The sequence below is a fragment of the Hemitrygon akajei genome, chromosome 4 (assembly GCF_048418815.1).
Source record: "Hemitrygon akajei chromosome 4, sHemAka1.3, whole genome shotgun sequence".
NCBI classification, from domain to species: Eukaryota; Metazoa; Chordata; class Chondrichthyes; order Myliobatiformes; family Dasyatidae; genus Hemitrygon; species Hemitrygon akajei.
This window is the reverse complement of record NC_133127.1, coordinates 182,397,983-182,421,936: the sequence shown is the minus strand read 5'-3', so window position 1 is coordinate 182,421,936 and position 23,954 is coordinate 182,397,983. Positions and strand designations below refer to the sequence as shown.

General features: G+C 43.5%; 1 long non-coding RNA gene across 1 annotated transcript in view; it reads right to left on the bottom strand.

Moving 5' to 3' along the window:
• Nucleotides 1-21,580, bottom strand: part of LOC140727023 (uncharacterized) — a 33,380-nt gene extending 11,800 nt beyond the window's left edge. The window contains exons 1-2 of the long non-coding RNA XR_012098776.1: nucleotides 21,483-21,580; nucleotides 19,073-19,277 (exon numbers count right to left, since the gene is read on the bottom strand). This is a non-coding gene — a long non-coding RNA (uncharacterized lncRNA). The remainder of the gene's footprint in view (nucleotides 1-19,072; nucleotides 19,278-21,482) is intronic.
• Nucleotides 21,581-23,954: the final 2,374 nt, after the last annotated feature.

The window sequence follows — 23,954 nt, the reverse complement described above, 5'->3', positions numbered from 1 at the left end:
ACGTCGTAAGCGGTGCGCGTGGAAGCGGAAGCGAGGCGAGCGGGCAGGAGTCCGTGCCAGGAAAAAAGCAAGCCCTAGCCGGCCGGCTCTCCCATCCATTCTGCTCTCCAATGGACATTAAATTGGACTACATCTGTGGCAACGAAATACTCGGCAAGAGTACAGAAACAGACTGATAATTATTTATGTAACAGATTTTCCCCCAAGCCATTGGACTACCAACCTACTGACCTCTGCTGTGCCTATTGTCTTATTTATTATTTATCGTAATACCTGCACTGTTCTGTGTTACTTTATGCAGTCCTGGATAGGTCTGTAGTCTAGTATAGTTTTTGTGTTGGTTTACGTAGTTCAGTGTAGTTTTTTTTATTGTTTCACGTAGCACCATGGTCCTGAAAAATGTTGTCTCATTTTTACTGTGTACTGTACCAGCAGTTATGGTCAAAATGACAATAAGAAGTGACTTGACTTGACTTGACCAGTAGAATCATAGAGTCATAGAGCACTACAGCACAAAAACAGGCCCTTCAGCCCATCTATTTTTATCCACTACTTCCTCTGGCAGCTCATTCCACACTTGCACCACCCTCTGAGTGAAGAAGTTTCCCCTCAGGTTAGTCTTAAATATTGCACCTTTCACCATTAATCTATGACCTGTAGTTCTGGTTTCACCCAACTTCAGTGGAAAAGCCTGTTTGCATTTACCCTATCTATACCCCTCATAATGTTGTATTCTACTCATTCTCCTATGCTCCAGAGGATAAAATCCTGAGGTATTCAATATTTCTGTATAACCCAAGTCCTCAAATCCCAGAAAAGTCCTTGAAAGTAAACAAATAATAAATAAATGGTGCAAAACAGGAATAGTGAAGTATTGTTCATGGTTTCAAAAACCATATCATGGAGGGGGAGAAGCTATTCCTAAAACACTGAGGCTCCTGAACCTCCTTCCAAATGGTAGAAATGAGCAGAGTTTGAATTGCAGCCAATCGGTGAAAGGGAGCACATGAAAAAGAGGTGACTTCACTCAGGTCCAGGATTGAAGATTAAAAAAGCAGCACTTTGCAACAGTTTTCGGAGTCTGAGCTGCACCCCAACAGCGACAGGACTCATTAGTGAGAGTGAATAAAAATAGGAGCCTGGGTATCTGGCACCGTGGCTCAGAAGGGAAGAGAGGTGAAGAGGACTACTGTAGTGATAGGAGATTCCATAGTTAGAGGAGTAGAGACAATTTCCGTGAACATGACACCCAGTAGGTATGTTGCTTCCAAAGTGCAAGGGTCAGGGATGTCTCAGATCAGGTCCATGGCATTCTAAAAGGGAAGGGTGAGCAGCCAGAACTCTTGGTGCATATTGACACCAATGACATAGGTAGGAAAGGTGAGGAGGTCCTGAAGAGAGATTTTAAGGAGCTAGGTAGAAAGCTGAAAAGCAGGAGCGCCAGGGTAGTAACCTCTGGATTGCTGCCTGTGCCACATGCCAGTGAGGGTAAGAGTAGGATTATTTGGCAGATGCATGCGTGGCTGAGAAACCAGTGCAGGGTGCAGGGGTTCAGATTTCTGGATTATTGGGATCTCTTTCGGGGAAGGTACAACCTGTACAGAAGGAATGGGCTACACCTAAACCTGGGGAGGACCGATATCCTTGTGCGAGAGCTAATTTGGCCGGGCGATTGGAACCAGAGTGATAGGGTTCAGGTTGAGGCAGCTGGTTTACAAACAGAGGCCGTGTGTAGTGAGAATGCTCGCAATAAGAGGCTGATGATAGGCCAAAATTGCAGTGACTGGGATGACGTGCATTGTAAACGTAGGATAAAATTGAAAAGGATGATGAATGCAGCACTGAAGGTGTTATATTCGAATGCATGCAGTGTATGGAATAAGGTGTATGAACTTGTAGCACAGTTAGATATTCACATGTATGATGTTGTGGGCATCACTGAATTGTGGCTGAAAGAAGATCACAGCTGGAAGTTTAACATCCATGGATACACAAAGCATCAAAAGTACAGGCGGGTAGGCAGGGGGGTGGGGAGGCTCTAATGGTAACAAATGAAATCAAATCATTGGAAATAGGATTGGAAAGTGTAGAATAATTGTGGATAGAGCTAAGAAACTGCAAAGGTAAAAAGACCCTGATGGGAGTTATATACAGACCTCCGAACAGTAGTAAAGATGTGGGCTACAAATTACAACGAAAGATAGAAAATGGATGTCAAAAGGGAAACGTTACAATAGTCACAGGGTACTTCAATATTCGGGTAGATTGGGAAAATCAAGTTGGTGTTGGTGTGGGAGTTTGTAGAATGCCTGCAAAATGGCTTTTTAGAGCAGCTCCTGGTTGAGCCGACTAGGGTATCAGCTATCAGGTGTTGTGCAATGAACTGGAACTGATTAGAGAGCTTAAGGCAAAGGGACCCTTAAGGCTGATTTATACTTGTGTGTTGCATCTACACCATAGGTATCATGTACCCTACGCCGTACCTACGCTGTACCCTATGCCGTAGGTGATGCGCACCTCTCCAGAAAAGTTACGTGTCACGGCGACGCAGACAGCAACAACTGTGATTGGTCCGCTTGGTAGCATCACATTTCCTCCTACACATTTCTGGTTGCTTCTTCTCCGCCATGTCAGTAGGCTGTGCGTACACCGATACGAAATAGATGAACCAAATCGTTAAATCTACCTGCCGACATGCGAAAATGTTTGAAATACATTTCCTCGTCCATGTCTCTTATGCAGAAACTCAACACAGTGGCATAGAAACCCCATCGCCAACTAGCATTTTGGCGCACACCAACGCATGCTCGCTACAGAAGTGAAAATCAGGGCTACGGTGTAGGCTGCGGCGTAGCCCGTACGCACAAGTATAAATCAGCCTTTAGGAAGCAGTGATCATAATATGATTGAATTCATCCTGCAGTTGAGAGGGAGAAGCTAAAGTCAGCTGGATCAGTACAGTATTATAATAAAGGTAATTAAAGAGGCTTGAGAGAGAGAGTTGGCCAAAGTTGATTGGAAAGATTCACTAGCAGGGATGACATCAGAGCAACAATAGCTGGAGGTTCTGGGAACAATTCAGAAGACACAGGATAGGTATATCCCAGAGAGGAAGAATTATTCTAAAGGCCGGCTGACAAGAGAAATAAAAGCCAGAGGGTATATAGTAAAGCAAATACTTGTGGAAAGTTAGGGGATTGGGAAACTTTTAAAAACCAAGACAGAGCAACTAAAAAAGTCATAAATAGGAAAAAGATGCAATGTAAAGTTAACCTAGCCAATAATGCTAAGGAGGATACCAGGTTTCTTCAGATGAAGAGTAAAAGAGATGTGAGAGTAGATATCGGACCTGCTGGAAAATGATGCTGGAGTGGTAGTAATGGGGACAAGGCTGGATGAATTGAATAAATATCTTGCATTAGTCATCACTGTGGAAGACACTAGCAGTATGCCAGAAGTTCAAGAGTGTCAGGAGGCAGAAGCGAGTTGCCATTACTAGGGAAAAGGTGCTTGGGAAACTGAAAGGTCTGAAGGTAGATAAATCACCAGGACCAGATGGTCTACACCCCAGGTTTCTGTAACAGGTGGATAGAGAGATTGTGAAGGCATTAGTAATAATCTATCAAGAATCGATAGATTTTGCCACGGTTCTGGAGAATTGGAAAATTGCAAATGTCACTCCACTCATCAAGAAGGAAGAGAGACAGAAGTAAGCATTTTATAGGCCAATTAGTCTGACAGTGGCTGGGAAGATGTTGGAGTCGATTGTTAGGGATGTGGTTTCAAGTAATTGGAGGCACATGATAAGATAGGCTAAAGTCAGCATGGTTTCATTGAAGAAATAGCAAGCAGGATAGACAAAGGAGAATTGGCAGATGCAGGCATATTGGATTTTCAGAAGGCCTTTGACAAGGTGCTGCACGTGAGGCTGCTTAACAAATTAAGAGCCCATTGTATTATAAGAAAGATACTAGCATGGATGGAGCACTGGCTAATTGGCAGGAGGCAGAGTGAGAATAAAGGGAGCCTTTTCTGGTTGGCTGCCGACAGATGGTGGTGTTTCACAAGGGTCAGTGCTGGAACCGATTCTTTTTACGTTGTATATCAATGATTTGGACTATGGAATTGATGACTTTGTTGCAAAGTTCGCAGATTATTTGAAGATAGGTGGCGGGGCAGGTAGTGTTGAGGAAGCAAAGAGACTACAGAAGGACTTAGAAATATTAGGAGAATGGTCAAAGTAGTGGTAGATGGAATACAGTGTTGGGAAGTGTATGGTCATGCATTTTGGTAGAAGAAATAAAAATATGGTCTATTTTCTAAATAGTGAGAAAATATAAAAATCTGAGGTGCAAAGGGACTAGGATGTCCACATGGAGGAGATCTAAAGGTTAATTTGCAGGTTGAGTTGGTGGTGAGAAAGGCAAATGCAATGTTAAATTTCTTTTTGAGAGGATTAGAATATAAAAGCAAAGCTGTGATGCTGAGGCTTTGTTGGCACTGGTGAGGCCTCACTTGGAGGATTGTGAGCAGTTTTGTGTCTGATATCTAAGAAAGGATGTGCTGATATTAGAGGGTTCAAAGGAGGTTCATGAAAATGATTACAGAATTGAAAAGCCTGTCATATGAGGAACGTTTGATGGCTCTGGCATGTACTCACTGGAATTCAGAAGAATAAGGGCGAGTCTCATTGAATCCTATCAAATTTTGAAAGGGCTCAATAGAGAGGATGTGAAGAGTATATTTCCTACGGTGGGGGAGTCTAGAACCAGAGGACATGGCCTCAGAATAGAAGGAGATCCATTTAGAACAATGATGAGGAGGAATTTCTTTAGCCAAAGAGTGATAAATCTGTGGAATTCATTGCCGCAGGTAGCTGTGGAGCCCAAGCCGTTGGGTACATTTAAGGCAGAGGGTGATATAGTCTTGATTAGTCAGGGCATGAAGGGTTAAGGGGAAAAGGCATGAGATTGGGGCTGTGAGGGAAATGGATAAGCCATAATGAAACGACAAAGACTCAATGGGCCAAATGGCCTAATTCTGCTCCTATATTCATGGTCTTATGGCATTATGTTCCAGATGATGTGGGTCCATAATGATGGATGCCAACTTCTTTAGTCACTGATTCTGAAGATGTTCTCAATGTTGGGGAGGTATGTGCCCTTGGTGGACCTGGTTGAGTCTACAAGCCTCAGCAGCCTCTTGCAAACAAATGCATTTTGTAGTCTCCACACGAGACATTGAAGTATGTAACTAGTCAGAATGCTCTCCACGATACTTCTGCGTCTGCTGGATAACGTGTTTCCATTTCCAAACAACATTAGTGAACCATTTCTATTTTTAACAACAATCCAGTAACTTCTTTGTCACAGTTACCGATACTGGTCTGATACAAAATTCATTTATTAAATTAATTTAACTTCCCAGAAGAAACAGTGAAATTTAAACCCATGTCCACAGGTTATTAGTGTTTGTCAAACCAGTCCAATTCTTAAACTATTTCCCATCATAACCTTTGAAGCTCTTTGACTTCAGATTTAATACAACAAGACTGGACCTCAATGTGGTTTAGAAAAATGAAAGGGGATGTCATTGAAACAGATTGAATATTGAAAGGCTTAGACAGAATAGTGAAGGGGCTTCCTATAGTGGGGGAGTCTAGGATCAGAGGGCACAGCCTCAGAATATAAGGATGTCCCTTTAGAACAGAGATGGAGGCCAAGTAATTGTGTATACTTAAAGCAGAGCTTGATGGATTCCTGATCAATAAGGGTGTCAAAAGTGACAGGAAGAAGCCAGGAGAATGGGGTTGAGGGGATAATAAATCTGCCATGATGAAATGGTGGAGCAGACTTGATGAGTCAAGTGGACTAATTCTGCTCCTATAGTATATCTTATGGTCTTATGGACTAAGACCAGTTTTCAGTCACCATTAGCAGCTCATCGTCCCAACTAATATCCTCATATCCTCCTCCACCCCTGCCACTGATGAAAATGAACAACTTTGACTTTTCTGCCTCATGGAGGCATAAAGTCTGAGTTTTACAACATGGAAACAGGCTCTTCAGCCCAAATGATACATTGAAACCAAAATTCCTTCCTCATCTATTCCTATTCACATGCATTTGGCCCTTTTCCATCCGTGTACCCTTAACGTATTCACCTCAAACTCTTCATCTGAACCTCATTCCATAAATTGACCACTCTGGGTGAAGAATTTGCACCTCTAGTTAGTAATAAATGTCTCTCCTCTTACCTTATACCATGGACCCCTCAGTTAATGATAGTTCATGGCATAAAAACGGTTGGAACCCCCTGCCTTAAACCTATGAACTCTCATTCTTGTTACCTCAGCCCTCAGAAAAAGACTACGCACATTCACTCTATCTATGCTGCTGATAATTTTTTACACTCTATAACTGGGTTCCCAACTGGTATTATGTCATGGACCCCTACCATTAACTGAGGGCTTCATGGAACCTCTTCTCTCTAAGATCAACCCTCATTCTCCAATACCTCAATGAAAAGGATGCTCAACTCACCATAACCCTGTCTCTCAAGTCCCAGCTACAACCCTGTGACCAGCCTCTGCACTCTTTCCAACTTAGTGGGTTGTTTCTTAAAGTGGGGCGACCAAATCTAAACTCAATATTCCGAACGCCATCTCGCCAACCTCTTTTGCTACTGCAACCTAACTGTAGTGAGCTCTTCAGGTTTGTGCGGGGAGCGGTTGGCTCCGGGATTTTTAGAGCATCTGAATTGGTTAGTTGTTGTTTAATGAGAGCTAATAATCATTTGGAGTTCCTTGTGTTTTTTTCTTAAGTGACTGGCACTTTGTAATGCAGTCTCAGATTCAGAATCAGGTTTATTATCACCAGCATGTGACATGAAATTTGTTCCTGGCCCCAGTCTCCCAGTGGCTTCTTTTTAAGTTTATTTTGATAGGCACAGGGATTCCATGTTACTTGTATTATTTAAGTGGATGCCTGATTAGCACTAATCGCAGGGTCCCAATTTTGAGACTGTTATGTCTCGCTGTGTCATTCAGCTGAGCCACTGATGTTCCATTGGATTTATTGATTGATTTATTTATTGAGATACAGGGTGAAATACATCATTCCTGCACTTTGAGCCACACTGCCCAGTGATCTCCCAAATTAATCTGCATGGAGGTAGTGACCAGTGGTGTTCTACAGGGATCTGTTCTGAAACCCCTGCTCGTGATATTTATAAATGACCTGGATGATGTAGAAGAGTGGGTTAGTAAGTTTACTGATGACACAAAGGTTGAGGGTGTTGTGGATAGTGTGGAGGGCTGTCAGAGGATACAGCGGGACATCGATAGGATGCAGAACTGGGCTGAGAAGTGGCAGATGGACTTCAACCCAGATAAGTGTGAAGTCCACTTCACGGTTCCTCTTGGCAGTGTGGAGGATCTGAGAGATCTTGGGATCCGTGTTGACAGGACACTCAAAGCTGCTACATAGGATGACAGTGTTGTTAGGAACGTGTGTCGTATATTGGAATTCATCAACCATGGGACTGAGTTCAAGAGCCATGAGGCTATGGTACAGCTATATAAGACCTTAGTTAAACCCCACTTGCAGTACTGTGTTCAATTCTGGTCACCTCACTACAGGAAGGATGTGGAAACTATAGAGAGAGTGCAGAAGAGATTTACAAGGACGTTGCCCAGATTGGAGGGTGTACCTTATGAGGACAGGTTGAGTGGACTTGGCCTATTTTCCTTGAAGCAATGGAGGATGAGAGGTGACCTGATAGAGGTGTATAAGATGATGAGGGGCATTGATTGTGTGGATCGCCAGAGGCTTTTTTCCCAGGGCTGAAATGGCTAACACGAGGGGGCACAGTTGTTAAGGTGCTTGGAAATAGGCACCAAGGGGATGTCAGGGGTAGGTTTTTCGCACAGAGAGTGGTGAGCGGCAGTGGTGGAAGCGGCTACAATAAAATCTTTTAAGAGCCTCTTAGGTAGGTACATGGAGCTTAGAACAATAGAGGGCTATGTGCTAGGGAAGTTCTGGGCAGTTTCTAGAGTAGGTTACATGGTCAGCACAACACTGTGGGCCAAAGGGCCTGTAATGTGCTGTAGATTTCTATATTCTGTGTATGAGCCTTACCATGGGACAACTTACAATGACCTATTAACCTACCAGCCAGGACATCTTTGGACTCTGGAAGGAAACTGAAGTACTGGAGGAAACGCACATGGTCAGGGGAGAACATACGAACTCCTTACTGGCAGCTGCGGGAATTGAGCAGGGGTCACCCGTACTGTAAAGCATTGTGTTCATGAATGAACTCTAGTCGCCTTCTCTATATTGGAGTCTGTCTTTCCTCCGCACTCAGTTTCCAACATTGCCGGCATGCATCATGACACATAACATCCCAAATTCTCTACTCTGTGTCCTTTACTGATGAAGGCCAGCATGCCAAAAGCCCTCTTCACCACAAACAAGAGAAAATCTGTAGAAGCTAGAAAACCAAGCAACACACACAAAATGCTGGAGGAAGTCAGCAGGCCAGGCAGCATCGATAGGAAAGAGTAAACAGTCGACACTTAGGGCCGAGACCCTACATCAGAGTAAGAAGGTGAAGGGAAGGGAGGAAGAAATACAAGGTAGTCGGTGATAGGTGAAACCTGGAGAGGGGGAGGAATGAAGCAAAGAACTGGGAAGTTGATTGGTGAAAGAGGTAAAGGGCTGGAGAAGGGGGAATCTGATAGGGGACAGAAGGCCATGGAAGAAAGGGAAGGGGGTGGAGCACAAGAGAGAGGTGATGGGCAGGTAAGGAGATAAGGTGAAAAAGGAAAATGGGAACAGACAATGGTTAAGGAGAGGTGAGCACCATTACCAGAAGTTCAAGAAATCAATGTTATGCCATCAGGTTGGAGACTACCCAGACGGAATATAAAATGTTGCTCCTCTAACCTAAGTGTGGCCTCATCGCGACAGTAGAGGTCAAGGACTGACATGTCAGAAAAGGAATGGGAACCAGAATTAAAATGGGTGGCCACTGGGAGATCCCGCTTTTTCTGGTGGACGGAGCATGGGTGCTCAGTGAAGCCGTCTCCCAATCTACGTTGGGCCACACCAATATACGGGAAGCTACAGATGCAGTAGATGACTCCAACAGACTCACGGGTGAAGTGTCGCCTCACCTGGAAGGACTGTTTGAGGCTCTGAATGGTGGTGAGGGAGGAGGTGTAGGGGTAGATGTAGCACTTGTTCCGTTTGCCAGGAGGGAGATCAGTGGGAAGGGACAAATGGACAAGGGAGTTTCATCAGGGAGCGATCCCTGCGGAAAGTAGAAAGTGGAGGGGAGGGAAAGATGTTCCTAGTGGTGGAATCCGGTTGGAGATGGTGGAAGTTACGGAGAATTATGTGCTGGATGCAGAGGCTGGTGGAGTGGCAGGTGAGGACAAGAGGAACCCTATCCCAGGTGGGGTGGCAGGAGGGTGGGGTGAGGGCAGACGCGCGCCAAAAGGAAGAGATGCGGGTGAGGGTGGTGTTAATGGTGGAGGACCGGAAGCCCCTTTCTTTGAAGAAGGAGGACATCTCCTTAGCCTTCTTCACCACCCTTTCACCAGCCCGTCTACCTACAAAGCCACTTCCAACAAAACATTATAGTTGCGTGGAGTCCTACAATGGAGTTCACCTTCTCAGCCAGCTTTCCAGTCCTAATAAAGCTGTGTTTATTTTCTGCTTTTTGCAGAAGTGTTGTATGTTTCTACTATCTTCCCTAAAGTTGCACCTACAAACCTCGTTCCAAATGAGAGAAAGAGAGCGAGAGATAAATATATCAAGGCCTAAGTGTGTGATTGCTACTCACGGGACTGAGAAGGTCTGTGTGAAACATTGTTTTGCTCAATGATTATTATTCAAAAATGCAGCCTTTATGGACTAATAATGAACTGCATCGAGCGGCTTAGGTGTGATTATGTCAACAATGTAGAATTAATTTGTATAAAGAGTGCCAGATTGAATAGGGGATTAGAAGCAAGAAAACAATTTAATGGTGGCAAACAGCTTGAGGCGACAATAGTTCTCTGCTGAGCAGAAGGAAGATTTACATACGTAGGCTGAGCAAGAAAAAAAAGGCCAAATTGTTTACAGATTTAGGTTGGAGATAATTGGCGCCAACAAATTGCATGTAATTGTTTAAAAATGTGATGTAAGACAGAAACAAGACCAAAAAAAAACACAGAATCGCAGGATAATCACAAATATATGTCTGCCTCTTGATTTCCATAAATCCAACGGGCCCCGATGCTGTACTAGGAGTATATATGGAACAGGGATTTTTTTTTTGTCTCAGCTATTTTTTTCCCTTATAAATCCCTATTGTAACGTGGATTAAGAGGATTAAAAAAACATTAAATGACCAACCTCCAGCTCCCCAAAGCAGATTTTTCTCCCCCTCCCATCGCTCCAACTGGAGGCTCGAAATGAGCCCAGATGTCGGGATTCGCTTACCATGACAAAAGCAAGGGCGAGAATCAGCAAACTGCCTTTGCACAACATGCTGCAATTCTCAAAAGTCTCTCTTGTCACCCATTTTCATTGCAACAAATCATATTAAACCTGGGCAGGTTGCTGTGAGGAAACCTGAGGTTAGGCCTCTCTCCCTCCTTCTGAACAGATGAAACGCAAAGTATCAAATTAATTATTTAAATCTTCCAAATCTTCCGCCTGCATCCTCAGAGGTTCTGTTCAGATCCAGCAGGTCTGTGATCTGCAGTAGTTTTGTTAATTGGAGCTGAAACAAGACTTTGATCTCACTGAAATGAGCGGGAGGGGAGAAAAACGGTGAAAAGGAAAACGAAAGCATCATTAACCTGAATCCCGTCTTCCGTGTCCACAGTAACGGGATTTGTGCATTAACCGGGCTTTGATTGTCCTTATGTAAAAGGGATGATCAAAAATATAGTATATTCAGCAACAGTTCAAACCAGGAGCATCAATTGGCCATGCTTCAAACATTTGAGTATTTATGTGGTAACATTACTTTATGTGTTGTGTGTATGAGTTATAAATATTGTGTTGTTCACCTTGGTTGGGAGGAACATTGTTTCATTTGACGGGTTACGTATATACATACAGTTGAATGACAATAAACTTGAACTTAAACTTGATTGATTGTAGGACCTATATGAACTAGATATCACAAACATAAGAGATCCAGCAGGTTCTGGAAATCCAGAGCAACACAGACAAAATGCTGGAGGAACTCAGCAGGTCAGGGAGCATCTACGGAAAGGAATAAACAGTTGACCTTTCAGGCTGAGACCCTTCTTTTCAAGACAAAAGGAAAGGGGAAGATGCTAGAATAAAAAGCTGGTGCAGGAGGGAGTGGGAAGGAGGACTAGCTGGAAGGTGATAGGTGAAGCCAGGTGGGTAGGAAAGGTAAAGGTCTGGAGAGGAAGGAATCTGATTGGAGAGGAGAGTGGATCATAGGAGACAGGGAAGGAGGAGGGGACCAGGGGGAGGTCATAGGCAGGTGAGGAGAGATAAATGCTAGAGTGGGGAATAGAAGAAGATGGAAGGACAAGGGGAAAAGAAAAAAATATCAAAAGGAGAAATCAATATTCATGCCAATGAATCAATATTCAGGTCGGAGGCTACCCTGACGGGACCACCCTGAAAGTGGCCTCATCATGACACAAGAGAAGGCCATGGACCAACATGTCAGAACGGGAAGGGAATCAGAGTTAAAATGTTTGGCCTCCGGGAAATAATACTTTTGGTGGATGGAGCAGAGGTGCTCAACAAAGTGGTCTCACAATTTGCATCAGATCTCACCAATGTAGAGAAGGCCATATCAGAAACAGCAGATACAATAGACTGCCCCGACAATTTCACAGGTAAAGTGTTGCCTCACTTGGAAGGACTGTTTTGGGCCCTGAATGGAGATGAGGGGGAGGTGAATGGGCAGGTGTAGCATTTCTGTTGCTTACCGGGAGGGAAATTAGTAAGGAATGATGAAGGGACAAGGGAATCATGGAGGCAGCAATCCCTGTGGAAAGCAGAGGAAGGTAAGATGTGTTTGCCGGTAGGATCCTGTTGAAGATAGTGGAAGTTGCAGAGAAGGATGTGTTGGATGCGAAGGATCATGGGGTGGTAGGTGAGGACAAGAGGAACTCTATTCCTGCAAGGGAGCGGGAAAATAGGGCAAGCATGGATGTCCAGGAAATGGAGAAGAAGCGGATGAGGGCAGTGGGGGAATGAGAACCCCATTCTTTGGAGAAGGAGGACATCGCTGATGTTCTGGAAAGGAAAGCCTCATCCTAGGAACAAATAAGGTGGAGGCAAAGAAACTGAGAAAAGGGAAGAGCATTTTTTACAGGACACAGTGTGAGAAGAGGTATAGTCAAGATAGCCAAGGGAATCGGTAGGTTTATAAAAGAAGTCAGTCGACAGTTCATCTCTTTAAGTGGAGACATTCAAGAAAGAGGTGAGAGTTGTCAGAAATAGACCAAGTGAATTAAAGGACAGGATAGAGGTTGAAGGCCAAGTTAATGAAATTGACGAGCTCAGCATGGGTGCAGGAAGCAGCACCAATGCAGCTGTCAATGTGGCACAGGAAAAGTTGGGAACCATTACCAGGGAAGGCTTGGAACATGGACTCTTCTACTTAGCCAATGAAAAGGCAGGCCTAGATCGAGCCCTTGTGGGTACCCATGGCTACCCCTTGAGTTTGGAGAAAGTGGCAGGAACTGAAGGAGAAATTGTTGAGAGTGAGGGCCAGTTCTGCCAGACAAAGAAGGGTGGTGGTGGTGGAAGTCCATCGCACTACGACAGCACCCCCCCTTTAATCTGCAGGAACTACTGTAGATATCACTTGCAAAGATAACGATGGCCAGGTTTGATGGAGTACCACCAGTCTGAGTTGGCCATTGCCTGTTCTGCCCACTCTTTCTCATTCAGTATTGGTACTAAGCTAAGCAACATCATTAAGCTTATATAAGCTGGCCATTTATTGTCTGAGAACATAGAAATCTACAACACATTACAGGCTCTTAGGGTCACAATGTTGTGCCGACTATGTAACCTATTCTAGAAACTGCCTAGAATTTCCTGCAGAATTCTTGCAGAATCTATCAGAGCTAAATAAAATTCCAAAGACATCGTTCTTTGTTACCTACACCATAACAAGAAACTCCAATCGCATCAGATCAAGGAACTCACTGCTTTCCACAGGGATCGCTCCCTCACGATTCCCTTGTCCATTCATCCCTTCCACTTATCCCTGAAAGCAGCCTACGTGCTACACCTGCCCATACACCTCCATTCAGGGTCCCATACGGTCTTTCCCGTTGAGGCAACACTTTATCTGCAAATCTGCTATTGTGTCTATTGTGTCCATAGAAAAACATAGAAACATAGAAAATAGGTGCAGGAGTAGGCCATTCGGCCCTTCGAGCCTGCACCACCATTCAGTATGATCTTGGCTGATCATCCAACTCAGAACCCTGTACCTGCTTTCTCTCCATACCCCCAATCCCTTTAGCCACAAGGACCATATCTAACTTCCTCTTAAATATAGACAATGAACCGGCCTCAACTGTTTCCTGTGAATTCCACAGGAATTCCACAGAGAATTCCACAGATTCACCACTCTCTGTGTGAAGAAGTTTTTCTTCATCTCGGTCCTAAAAGGCTTCCCCTTTATCCTTAAACTGTGACCCTTCGTTCTGGACTTCCCCAACATTGGAAACAATCTTCCTGTATCTAGCCTGTCCAATCCCTTTAGAATTTTATATGTTTCAATAAGATCCCCCCTCAATCTTCTAAAGTCCAGCGCTCCCAATGCGGCCTCCTCTACAGTAGTGAGACCCATCGTAAATTGGGGGACTGCTTCATCCAGCACCTCTGCTCCATTCGCCCCAAGCAGGACTTCCCTGTGGCCAGACATTTTAAATTCCGATTCCCATTCCCAATCAGACTTGTCGGTCCATGGGCTCCTCTTGTGACAAGATGATGCCACCCACCCTCAGGGTAGAAGAGCAACACCTCATATTCAGTCTAGGTGGCCTCCAACCTGCATATTAATTTTTCTTTCCAGTGAACAGATTCCATCCCCCACCTCTTGTATCCTCCACCCCTCCACTCTTCTCAACTGCCTATTACTTCCCCCCCGATTCCCTCCCCCTTCTCTTTCTCCAATGGTCCACTCTCCTCTCTTGTCAGATCCCTTCCTCTCCACCCTTTTCCCTTTCCCACCCACCTGGCTTCACCTACCACCTTCTAGCCAGCCTCTTTTCCCTCCCTCCCACCTTTTTATTCCGGCATCTTCCCCCTTCCTCTCAGCCCTGAAGAAGGGTCTCAGCCCGAAACATTGATTGTCTATTCATTTCAATAGATGCTGCCCGACCTGCTGAATTCCTCCAGCATTTTCTGTGGGTTGATTTGGATTCCCAGCATCTGCCGACTTTCTCTTGTCAAGAATCAAGGATCAATTTAATTTGCCATGTTCATTTACATGCATTAGCAACTTGCTGCATGTGGTGTTGGTGTGACGTGCAACAAAAACAACTTTCAACAATTATAAAGAATAAATAACTACATAAAAGTAGAGGTTAAAGTACAGATATGGAATAAATACATAAATACCCACATATATTTACAATATAAATAACATTATAAAAATGTGTTTGCAGAGCAGTACAGTGGCAGAGGTAGTAGATGGGAGGGGTGGGTTGTGGGGACGAAATCGAATGGTTGTTCGTTGGCACTTTGGAATAAATTTTGGGACTTTACTCTTCAAGCAATAATTCCGTTTCCTCCTTTCTCTGTCAAGCTTGACAAAAAATGATATTTGGATCTTGACTCTTGCTGAAAGGCTTTTTCTTCACATAAAAATATGCACAGCTAGGTAAGAGCCTTACACGGAGAGAAAGGATTGTGCAAATTAGCAGAGAAAACCCTTTTCTCACTTTTGCTCCCTTGGCATAATACTTCCTTTGTAAATTGGTTGTGGTTGGTGAATGTGCCAGTCACCGAGCCTAGGATGCATTTCCATGAGGGATCCTCATAATTACCTCTTCATCATAACTGACAGCTTTGGCCAAGAAGTCTTAAGTTCTTTGGGCATTTGCAATTGAATGGAAAGCCTTCATATTGTATATTAATTTAATCTTTCATGTTGAAGTCAGCCAGATGGGCCCATTCTTGCTGCTTCTGTCTGGAGGAGCTATTCCCCAACACGCAAACAAAAACAAACATCTCTTTCAAGGGACTTTTTTTATGTTTTGAAAAAAAAAGGAATTTTGAATCTGGTTGGGGTGTAGGGAATGGGAAATAAGGCTGTATTTTGGCTGTGTATGTCGTAGCTTGCTGGTAGCATTGCTGGAAGACACACAAGTTCTGTTTAGAATGATTTTTGGGTCCAAACATCCAAAAAGAATATTCTCAGAGTGCTCCGCTTGCAACAGACCTCATCAAGTCAATTAGAGCCCAGCTAAATGAATGTTTTTTTCTTCTCTCTTTTCAGAGTCTATTTGATATCTATTATCTATTCAAATTTCTCTAGCTTTCTCACGTGTGCTAAATGTACCAAATTATCGCTCATGTTGGTCTCACGGACATAATTTCCCGACGGAAATTATTTCCTGAAGCTTTAGAGAGGGGGCAAGGAAAATGTACCAGGATGCTGGCTGGATTCGAGAGCATATTTTGTGAGGAAAGGCTGAGCGAGCTAGGCCCTTTCTCTTTGGAGTGAAGGAGGATGCGATGTGACTTGATAGTGGTGTATAAGATGATAAGAGGCATTAAGTGATTACACAGCCAGAGACTTTTTCCCAGGGTGGAAATGGTTAATACTGGGTGTATAATTTTAATATGATTGAAGGGAAATATAGTGGGGATGTCAGAGTTACGTTCTTTACAGAATGGAACTCAGTGGGTCAGGCAACATCTATGCAAGGAAAGGAATGGATGCAGTATTTTAGCTTGAAGCATTGACGTTTCCTTTTCTCCCACTGATGCTGTTTGATCTATTATGTTCTCCACCCCAATAAAAAGAGCAACCAATAGCTATGTACCCCCCACTCCCCAAGCTTCATGGCAGTTCTGGTAATGGAAATTCATCCTAATGGAATTCACAAATCATAACCAAAAATCTGACATACAGAAAATACGTGTGGAAAAATAACTAAAGACAAAGTACATCTGACAAGTTTTGTCAATTTTTGCCAATTTTTGTCAAAGGTTCACACTATGAAAAATATTTCTTGCTCCAGGTTCTAACATTTGCAGTCTCTTGTGTCTACACTATAGATGTTTATTGCAACTTAGCCTGTGCTGATAAACATCTAGGCAACTAACTATATTGCTCTCTAACCTTGATAAACAAGTTCATTCCCTTGATTATCAAGAATCTATCAATCTCTGCCTTAAAAATATTCAGAAGTACTGCTTCCAATGCTCTGAGGAAGAGAGTTCCAAAGTCTCGTAAATCTCTGACAGAAAAAATTTAAAAGAGAACATATAACATTACAGCGTAGTACAGAACCTTCAGCCTATGATGTTGTGTCAACATTTCGACCTACTCTTAGAACAAACTAACTCTTCCCTCCTACATTGCCCTCCATTTTTCTATCATCCATATGTTTACCTAAGAGTTTCTTAAATGCCCCTAGTGTATAGTCAACATGGCTTTGTGAAGGGAAGATCGTGCCTCACGAGCCTGATTGAGTTTTTTGAAGAGGAAACAAAAGAAATTGATTAGTGTAGGGCAGTGGATGTGGTCTACATGGACTTTAGCAAAGCATTTGACGAGGTCCCTCATGAGAGACTCATCCAAAAAGTCATGAGGCATGGGATAAGTGGAACCTTGGCTGTTTGGATTAAAAAATTGGCTTAAAGGAAGAAAGCAGAGGGTAGTTGTGGAAGGAAAGTATTCTGCCTGGAGGTCGGTGACTAGTGGAGTGTCGCAGGGATCTGTCCTGGGACCCCTGCTATTTGTGATTTTTATAAATGACCTGGACGTAGAGGCAAAAGGATGAGTGAGTAAGTTTGCAGATGACACGAAGATTGGAGGAGTTGTGGATGGAGCTGTAGGTTGTCGAAGGTTACAAGAGGGCCAAGAAGTGGGCCGTACCTTCCAAATATCTGGACCTGATTTGCACTATCTTACCTTCCCTTTTCTATTTTCTAATTATGATTTGTAATTTAAATTTTTATTATATTTATTTCGATTTGTACTTCAGGGAGCGCAAAGCGCAGAAACAAATATCACTGTGATGATTGTACGCTCTAGTATCAATTGTTTGGTGACAATAAAATAAAGTAAAGAGGATATAGACAAGCTGCAGAGTTGGGCAGGAAAATGGCAGATGGAGTTGATTCGGGACAAGTGTGAGGTGATGCATTTTGGAAGGACAAACCAGAAGACTGAGTACAGGATTAATGGTCAGTTACTTAAGAGTGTGGATGAACAAAGGGACCTTGGGGTTCAAATCCATACATCCCTCAAGGTCGCTGCACAGGTTCATAGGGTAGTTAAGAAGGCCTATGGGATGTTAGGCTTCATTAGCAGGGGGATTGAGTTCAAGAGTAGAGAGGTCATGTTGCAACTCTGCAAATCTCTGGTGAGACCGCACTTAGAGTATTGTGTTCAATTCTGGTCACCTCATTATAGGAAGGATGTGGAAGATATGGAGAGGGTGCAGAGGAGATTTACCAGGATGTTGCCTGGTTTGGAGAACAAGTGATATGAAGCAAGGTTAGCAGAGCTGGGAATTTTCTCTTTGGAGCGTAGAAGAATGAGAGGGGACTTGATAGAGGTCTACAAGATTATGAGAGGCATAGATAGGGCGGATAGTCAGTACCTGTTTCCCAGGGCACCAATAGCAAACACCAGAGGGCATATGTACAAAATTAAGGGAGGGAAGTTTAAGGGAGACATCAGAAGTAAGTTTTTTACACAGAGGGTTGTGAGTGCCTGGAATGACTTGCCAGGGATGGTGGTGGAGGCTAAAACATTAGGGGTATTTAAAAGCCTCTTGGACAGGCACACGGATGAAAGAAAAATGGAGGGTTATGGGGTAGTGTGGGTTTAGTAATTTTTTTAAGGACTATATGGGTCGGCACAACATGGAGGACTGAAGGGCCTGTACTGTGCTGTAGTGTTCTATGGTTCTATGGTATCTGCCTCTATCACTGTGCCTGGCAGGGCACTTCACCTTCTCTCTGTCTTAAATAGGTGATCAATGGTGGCCTCTAGTTATAGGTTCTCCCAATCTCAGTCAGCATAGGTGAGCTGGGCCGAAGGGTCTGTTTCCATGCTGTATAATCCTAAGACTATGACTCTATCCTGTCCACATTGGCCATGCCTAAAACTATAGCTTCTTACCTGTAGCTATCCAGCTTCTCAACAAAGCTCATTCAGATCTAATACCCTAACAGTCCCTGCATAACATCTGTTAAATGGTCTTTCCTACTCTCCTTGTTCTGTTGATAATTATTGAGTCTGTTCATATGTTCAAGTTTATTTAAGTTTAATTATTGACTTTTGTGCATGTTTTGCTGATTGTTGATTGTTCGTGGCTGTTTGCATTATTGTAAATTGCCAGTTGTTGCTGTGTAGTCTGTTATGGTATTGTCCTGTGTTTTGTGCTTGGCACCGAATTACAATCAATTCTGGTTCATTTCACATACTGGCAATAAAGTGACTGATTCTGATTCTGAACAGGAACTTAGGAGACACACAGAGACTCATTATCATCATCATTTTTGTGCCGTGTCGTATGATGTAGGCGATCATGATTGTCCTTGGTGAATTTTTCTACAGAAGTAGTTTGCATTGCGTTCTCCTGGGCAGTGTCTTTACGAGACAGGTGGATCCAGCCATTATCAAATTATCAATAAGTTGTCTGCTTGGCATCAGTGGCTGCATAACCAGGATTTGTGATAATACAGAGACTATGGATGCTGCAAAGATCCTGATGCAGGGTTTGGAAATGTTGTCAATTGCTTTCCTCACACAGATACCACTCGATCCCCTCCAGCAGACTGTTTGCTTCCCTCAGGATCTTACGTTTCGATTAGCTTACCTTGTAACGACCTTCAGATGAGCTGACCAGGTACGGAGTAAATTCAGGATTTGCTAGTAGAACTCAACAATGAAGATTTATTCAGAGAATAATACAGGGAATTATCAAACTAAGAGCTTGGTTACTTGGGACCTGAGCACACAGATTGATAGTTCACACTGAACTCGAATCCAGGATTCAGCGATGAGCGTTGGCCCAAAATAACCTTAAACAGAACAGAAAACACAGGAAATCTGGGTTGGTCGAAATCAAAAACTAATCACTTAAGAACAAGAAGCATAAGGAAACCGTATTCACTTCATGACAAGACACAAAAAATACTGTGACAGCGTAATGAGAAAAGTAGTCATTAAACAATTTTAATAAACTCAAATAAATGACAATCAGGTGCGCCGAGACCTGCCACTACCTGGCGCCCCCCGCTGGTCCAAATGGTTCATGACACACCTTTTTTGATAGAAAATGATATATTTCTCCATACGTTTCTAGGTAGAGAGAGAGGTGGATGCGTGGAACGTTGTGTCAGGAGTGATGGTAGAGAGAAATACATTTGAGACATTTAAGAAACTCTTAAATGGGCACATGGATATATTTATTTTATTTAGAGATACAGTCCCTTTCAGCTCAAAGAGCCGTACCACCCAGCAACCCACTTATTTAGCAGTAATTTATTGGACAATTTACAATGACCAATTGATCTACTGCCCAGTACATCTTTGGATTGTGGGAGGAAACCAGAGCACCCAGAGGAAACCCACACGGCCACAGGGAGAATGTACAAATTCCTTACAGAAGCCGCCAGAAATGAACTCCAAGCTCTGGAACAAGCCGAGCTGTAAAAGCTTCGCGCTAACCGCTACGCTACCATGGCACCCTGGATGATAGAACAATGAAGGACTATGTAAGAGAGAAGGGTTAAATTAATCTTAGAGTAGGTTAAAAGGTTGGCACAACACCTGTACTGTGCTGTAGTTTTCTGTGCTCTCTGTTATATGTTTCGATGTACATGTGACAAATAGAGCCAATCTTTTTCTTCTTCACACAATCCATTGGATTCAAGACTAGCTTGTCCAACCTTTCCTCATAAGATGACCTGCTCATTCTGGTACAAATAGAAACATAGAAAATCTACAGCGCAACACAGGCCCTTCAGTTCACAATGCTGTGCTGAACTTGTACTTACTTTAGAAATTGCCTAGGGTTATCCATAGCCCTCTATTTTTCTAAGCTCCATGTACCTATCCAAGAGTCTCTTAAAAGGCCCTATTGTATCCACCTGCACCACTGTTGTTAGCAGACCATTCCATGCACCTACAACTCTCTGTGTAAAAAACTTACCCTGACATCTCCTCTGTACCTACTTCCAGGCACCTTAAAACTGTGCCCTCTCATGTTAGCCATTTCTGCCCTGGGAGAAAGCCTCTGACTATCCACATGATCAATGTCTCTCATCTTCTTATACATCTCTATCGAGTCACCACTCATCCTCCATCGCTCCAAGGAGAAAAGGCCGAGTTCACTCAACCTATTCTCATAAGGCATGCTCCCCAATCTAGGCAACATCCTTGTAAATCTCCTCTGAACCCTTTCTATAGTTTCCTCATCCTTCCTGTAGTGAGATGACCAGAGCTGAGCACAGTACTCCAAGTGGGGTCTGACCAGGGTCTTATATAGCTGTAACATTGCATCTCGGCTCTTGAACTCAATCCCATGGTTGACGAAGGCCAATGAACCTTCTTAACCACAGAGTCAACCTCCGTAGCAGCTTTGAGTGTCCTATGGACTCAGATCCCAAGATCCCTCTGATCCTCCACACTGCCAAGAGTCTTACCATTGGCCATCATATTTGACCTACCAAAATAAGCTACCTCACACTTACCTGGGTTGAACTCCACCTAGTAAACCTTCTCTAAATTGCTTCTGACACTCACTTTCATAAATAAAGAGATTTAGAGTGTACACACTACTCCAAATGCTGCCGAAATATTGCCCTATAATCACTGAAACAGAACCTCCTTACTTTTTAACTTAATTCATCTAGCAATATAAAATGACATTATATGAGCTTTGCTAATGGCTGATACTGCCCGTCTGCAAATGTTACACTGGTCCCTCTAATCTGTTGGTATCTCAAAACTCTGCAAATCCACACCAAGTAAGCAACATGGCAACCACATCAACGGCAACTTTTTGCATGCTGCAGAAAATTGTTCTAAAATTCTTCTTAAATATAATTCTTTTGAATTATCTTTGCTGCAACCTGCAGCACATAACTTTGTCTTCTGCACTCTGGCTGATCTTTCACTGATGTTAGAGTTACTTTTCTATACCTTTGCTGAGAATGCCCACAGGAAAGTTAATCCCAGGGTTGTATATGGTGACATATATGTACTTAGATAATAAAATTTACCTTGAGCTTTGAATATATTTTCTTTCTCTTTCTCTGGCCAGGATAGAAAAATTCACATTTTCTTACATTGCATTTGTCATGTCTTCTCCCACTCATTTACTATCCAAATAGCTTATGATCCTTTAAATAGCACTGGCGAGTGGGTCATCCCGTTGTGAATGACATACTCAGCTGTGCAGGGATGAGAGAGTGCATCAGCCGGGGAGCAAGGCTATACATGTGTCAAATCTGCGTACTGCACATATCTAGCCAACTTCAAACAGCTTTAAGCAGCACGGAGAAAACTGAGCTGGAATCTGGAGCGACAGACAATCTGCTGCAGGAACTCCTTGGCTCAGACACCATCTCTGAAGTGAAGCAGGAAAATAATGCGTTGGGTCAAGACCCTTCAAAGGGACTGGAGAATAGAGGGGAAATAGGCAGTTTAGAGCTGATGTGGAGCGGAGCAAGAGCTGGCAAGTGATAGGTGGATCCAGGTGAGGAGAGGCGGTAGGCAGATGGAGAGGGGAAAGGTGGAAGACTGGGTTCTGGCCCTTGCTGATCGAGAAGTACCTTATTGAAACCTATTGAAAGAACTAGTATATAGGGTTGTGTGGCATGGTGGAGATATACCTCTGCAAACCTGCAGGTCACCCTTGGGCAAGGTGTGGCACCTGCGTAACGCCCCCATTCAGGGTCACTTGAAGCCACGAGAGCAGGTGGTGGTTGGTCGTATGAGCAGCAGGTTTATATCACAAGTCCTGGTTATGCAACCACTGACACCAGGCAGACAATCTCTGAAGAGTGTTAATAATGGCTGGGGTTGCACGTCTTGCAAAGACACTGCCCAGAAGAAGGCAATGGCAAACCCTTTCTGTAGAAAAGTTTGCCAAGAGCAATCATCGTCATGGAAAGACCATGACTGCATACATCATACAACATGGCCTAAAAACTCTAAACAAATATACTGAAATAGACGCCATCTACAAATGCCCAAGAGTCAAAGAATCACGAGCCAATGGAATTCAAAGGTCAACTGAAGGGGTAGCCAATCAGGACTGAGGCAAGCGAATGGGGGCCTATATAAATGTGAGCGCTCCCAGAGAGAAAAACCAACAACTGCACACTGAGGATGTCACCTCGACAGGTGATGAAACGCCTGCAAGGTAATCACCAAGCTCGGTGAACACGGCAACATCAAGCAGCATACAACAAATGAATGAACTAGGTAGACTGGGCGTAGACAGGATGTTTCCTATAGTGAGAGATTCTAAGGCCGAAGGGCTGAGCCTCAGAATAAAAGCTTATCCCATTAGAACAGAGATGAGAAGGAATTTCTTTAGCCAGCGGGTGACGATTCTATGAAATTCAATGCCATTGATGGATAGGAAGGCCAAGCCATTGGGTATATTTCAAATGGAGATTGATAGGTTCTTGATTAATAAGGATATCTTGGGTTGCAATGAGAAAGCAGGAGGATGGGGCAGAGAAGGAAACTAAATTAGCCATTATGGAATGGAGGAATAAACTCAATGGGCTGAATAGCCTAATTCTGCTCCTACGTCTTATTAGTGGTTTCAGCAGAGGCCTAGAGGACAGATATTATTGGAACATTGACAAGTGATTTAGAAAATTAATCTATACCAGAATTCCGATCCTTCAACAAACCTCAGAGATATATTGTATATGAACACAAAAGGTGGTGAAAGTGTGGAATGAGCTGCCAGTGGGTGCAAATTCAGTTTTAGCACTTCAGAGAAATTTGGATGAGTTTGTGGATGGGAGGGGTATGGAGGGCTATGATCTGGGTTCAGGTCGGTGGGATTAGGCAGAATAATAGTTCAGCATGGCCTAGATGGACCAAAGGGCCTGTTTCTGTGCTGTAGTGCTCTATGACCATGAGAATCTTGGATTGAGTGGGCTAACAAGCAACACCACCCAGCACAAGAAATTTACAATGACCTATTAATCTATTACCCACAATGCCTTTGGACTGTAGGAGGAAACCAGAGCACGTAGAGGAAACCCACACAGTCACGGGAGGATGTGCAAAGTCTTCACAGACGGGAAATGAACCCAGGACACTAGTGCTGTAATTGATTTTCACTAACCGTACCGTCCCATCTGAGATTTACAAATCAGTGGCCACTTTATTAGGTACAGCTGTACACCTGCTCACCTGCTCAATAATGAAAATATTTAATCAGCCAATCATGTGGCAGCAACTCAGTATATAAAAGCATGCAGACATGGTCAAGAGTTCAGTTGTTGTTCAGACCAAACATCAGAATCGGGTAGAAATGTGATGGAAGTGACTTTGACCATGGAATTATTGTTGGTGCCAGACAAGGTGGTTTGAGTATCTCAGAAACTGCTGATCTCCTGCGGATTTTCACGCACAACTGTCTCTAGAGTTTACAGAGGATGGTGCAAAAATCAAAATAACATCCAATGACTGGGGGTTCTGTGGATGAAAATGCCTTTTTGATGTGC